This window comes from Littorina saxatilis, linkage group LG16, assembly GCF_037325665.1.
Source record: "Littorina saxatilis isolate snail1 linkage group LG16, US_GU_Lsax_2.0, whole genome shotgun sequence".
Lineage (NCBI taxonomy): Eukaryota > Metazoa > Mollusca > Gastropoda > Littorinimorpha > Littorinidae > Littorina > Littorina saxatilis.
The window spans coordinates 44187264-44191418 of NC_090260.1; the positions used below are offsets into that span (position 1 = coordinate 44187264).

General features: G+C 40.6%; 1 long non-coding RNA gene across 1 annotated transcript; it reads right to left on the reverse strand.

The window, feature by feature from the left end:
* Positions 1–2023: 2023 nt before the first annotated feature.
* On the reverse strand, positions 2024–3548 carry LOC138951098 (uncharacterized). Its single transcript, XR_011450986.1, has 2 exons — positions 2656–3548; positions 2024–2555 (listed from the first exon to the last, which is right to left on the reverse strand). It is a non-coding gene; the product is annotated as an uncharacterized lncRNA (long non-coding RNA).
* Positions 3549–4155: the final 607 nt, after the last annotated feature.

A 4155-nucleotide genomic window follows, 5' to 3' on the forward strand; every position in this document is an offset into this window, starting at 1 on the left:
CATGAATGCACACACACACTGATGCATATATATACACACACACACACTGAGACTTATTACATACAAACAAATGTTCACACATACACGCACACAAACACATTCACACAGCCAGATCACCATCACCACATCTACAGTGTACACCCCCTCCCCCTCCCTTTATTCCTTCTCTTCAAACATCATACGCACATGTTTATAAATACTGAAGCAAGCAACCTAATGTGCTGATAAAAGCAAACCATTCTTGAATTTGTAAAAAACAAACACGCGCGCAAGCACAGACACACACACACACACACACACACTTTCACACACACACACACACACACACACACTTTCACACACACACACACTGTATTGGCCATCATTCATACCTAGAAACATCATTCAAACATTCGCTTACAAAAGTGTAAAAGTTGTATGCAAAACTTTAAAAGAACCAACATGAATATATTAGCAACTGTGTTATGATACAATTAGCAACATTTGGAACAGAGAAATACACACAGTAAACAAAAAAGGAAAGTTGACCATAATAGCAATCTACGCAGATATTGTTATAAATATTCAGTACAACACGCTTATACATCAGTGTATTTTGTTCTGACATTAATACATGTAAAAGTCAAATTATAACATAAGGAAGAAGAGCTGAACATCTTTCCAACTGAGCTAATGTCCAGACAGCAAAAAACTGTGCACTGTCTGTATCTATCTATAGTAAACAAGTTTCCCTCTTCAATGTCATTTTAAATGTGTGTGTGTGTGTGTGTGTGTGTATGTGTGTGTGTGTGTGTGTGTGTGTGTGTGTTCGTATGTGTGTGTGTGTGTGCGTGCGTGCATGCGTGTGTGTATGTCTATGTACGTACGTGTGTGTGAATATATTCAATCCAAGCTCAGCTAAGCAGCCCCCCCCCCCATCTCTAAGACCCACTTGAAATTAAAAAAAATTATAAAAAATATAAAAAAAATAAAATAAAAACGGAATGCAATACTTGTGCAACTTCGGAAACAGAAATTAACAAAATAAAGTTTTTTTAAACATAGCACTTTGGTCCTTGCTTACACTTTGATGCATCGATTACTTGGTCCTTTTATCCTAACAAGTGGTACACGACGTACACATATTTCAATGTGCTACAAGTATATCTAAACAATTTGAAGCAGCAGATCAGTTTGTGAAGCATAATATACCGTATTTCATGAACATATCTTGTTCACTATTCATCTGTGAAGAATTCAGTCAATGGGGTGTGAATATGTTTTCTGACGATCGTACTTAAAACAATGAAACGAGTAAAATATTTGAGTAAAACTGAAAGGAGCAAAGGTGTATAAATAGATTTGTTGTGCAATATAAAAACCCAACTCACAGACAGACACAAATGTCACATAAAATTGTAGAGTAACATGAAACATAAAAGAATTTAACAGAAAAACTGCACTGTGACAAACATACTGCATACAAAACTGACCCATGTTTTGTTCAAATAAGCATTGACAACGACAGGCCACTAAATACACAATAAAATGGACATTGACTCGATAATGCACAAACAAAATTTGATTGGCCACAATAAAAATGTCAATATTGCACATTGGCTGCATGAAGCAGCAGTGTCGGTTTGGTGGGCGGAGACGGCAGAGGTCAAATACAGTAAACGTGACAATATCAATCCCAAAAATAACTTAGTCACTGTTTTATGGGCTATGCCACAGTTGCATTTCTTGAGAATGAGGCAAGATTACTTGGAATAACCTCAGTGGGATTTACAAAAGAAGACAGAAACCGTGAATATTAGTCTCAATCTGCATGACTTTTGTTTTTGTAAAAAAAAAGTCCCCAGATCAAATTCTGCATTTTATTGTTAAAAGAAAAAGTTCTTTTACAGTCGGATCAAATTCTGCATGTTTTGTTTTTAAGGAAAACGTTCTGTCATACAGTTCAAATGCTGCATGGTCTTTTTTTAAAGAAAAAGTTCTGTTATACAGATCAAATTCTGCATGTGTTTTTTTTAAGGAAAACGTTCTGTCATACAGTTCAAATTCTGGATGTTTTTGAAAGAATTAGTTCCGTGATACAGATCAAATTCTGGATGTTTTTGAAAGAATTAGTTCCATTATACAGATCAAATTCTGCATGTTTTTGGAAGAGAAAGGTGCAGTTATAGTGTACGTCTGTTTGCATACATACTATGAATTAATTTGATGCGCCTTTTCTTTCATAAAGATGCACACAGGTGCTCACTATTCATTCCGATGCCAACAATGTGTGTCGACTGGTAATTCACACCAACAATGTGTGTCGACTGGTAATTCACACCAACAATGTGTGTCGACTGGTAATTCACACCGACCTATGCAGAGCTAGCTTGCTTCACATTCAAGGAAGACAACTCTTCCACACACCATAAAACCCCTGACAGAGTTACTTCTGCACATTGTCTTTTAAAAATAAGACATCTGGAGAATTTCTCACATCCGTGCGGCTAGCATCCAAAACCACAAGCACAAAACAAAGGCAACATATCACTACAGACGTAACTATACTTTCAGGCCTCTTCTTTTTCTTCTTCTGCGTTCGTGGGCTGAAACTCCCACGTGCACTCGTGGTTTGCACGAGTGGAATTTTACGTGTATGACCGTTTTCTTTCAGACCTCAACAACCAAGACAAAACTCTTGTCTTCTTCTTCTTCTGCGTTCGTGGGCTGAAACTCCCATGTACACTCGCATTTTGCACGAGTGGATGTTTACGTGCATGTCCGTTTCTACCCCGCCATTTAGGCAGCTTTACGCCGCTTTCGGAGGAAGCATGCTGGGTATTTTCGTGTTTCTATAACACACCGAACTCTGACATGGATTACAGGATCTTTTCTGTGAGACTTGGTCTTGTGCTTGTGTACACACGAAGGGGGATAAGCCGCTAGCAGGTCTGCACATAAGTTGACCTGGGAGATCGAAAAAATCCCCACACTTACCCCACCAGGCGGCCACGGCCGGGATTCAAACTCACGACCTTCCGATTAAGAGGTCGACGTCTTACCACCCCGCCACAGCGCCCGTTAAAACTCTGATCAAATTAGGTCTTGAAAGAGAGGAGCAGGAGGTAAATGTACTGACGCTTCAGAAAATCGGAGTAAACCAAACGTTGTACCAGGGGTGAATATTGGCGGTCGCCCGATCGCCCCCCGGCGGGTTCAAATCGCGTCGGGCGGGTTCGAAATTCCTCTGAAATCGCCCGCCCGGCGGGTTCAAATTTCGCTGAAGCACAAAGTCGTTTGGCAACGTAGTCAATCGGAACGGCCGGCGAACAAATATCTCTGCGGGTGATCTCAAAATCTGTCACATCTCTACTGCCCACTCATCCCCCCCCCCCTTCTCCCACTTTGAGAAGGACTTAGGACTACCACCAATCAAGGCCAGACACATTGGCTAGACAGCTACCCCCCTCCGCCTCACTTGACCGTGTCATCACCCCTCCAGTGCCACGAGGCGCTGGCGATTGCATCAGCAGTCAAAATAGTTAAACCCCCGTCCGTCCCCCCTCTTTGCGCTATTCACTTCACCCCCTCTCTTATCTTATCCTGCGCTCACCAATCCTTCAGACACTTTCACATGTTGTAAAACAGTTTCCTCTTAGATAAAAACATGGTCATTGACCCCGAGTAAGAAGGTCAGTGTCTGGACAGGCAGCTGTGTTCAGATTGCAATGTACTGTAAACAGAGTCTTAAATATAAGTTAAAATGGCTCTCCCCTCCCCCACCCCGTGCACACAAACACTTCATCACGCAACACACATTATCAACAAGCTCACTCTACGCCTGGAAGAAAGCGGGACTATAATAGTTAGGCTGAGGGGTCGGCCAGTGGCAGACGTTTTACATTTTTCTAAAAGAATCAAAGCAACTTGCATATAGGTCTGAAGACAAAAAGTTGCTGTGGACGATTAGTACCACCTTGTGTTAAATGCGTTGTTCTACCCAGGTACATTTTTGAAAACAACAGTCATATCATTCCAACAGATAAAATGTCTAATTGTCCTTGACACCTTTTCTTCTCAAGCACTATAAACAAAATTGCTTTGATGTTTTATTTGAATAATTTCAAACATCCATCACTTTCTTTCTTTCTTTATTTGGTGTTTAACGTCGTTTTC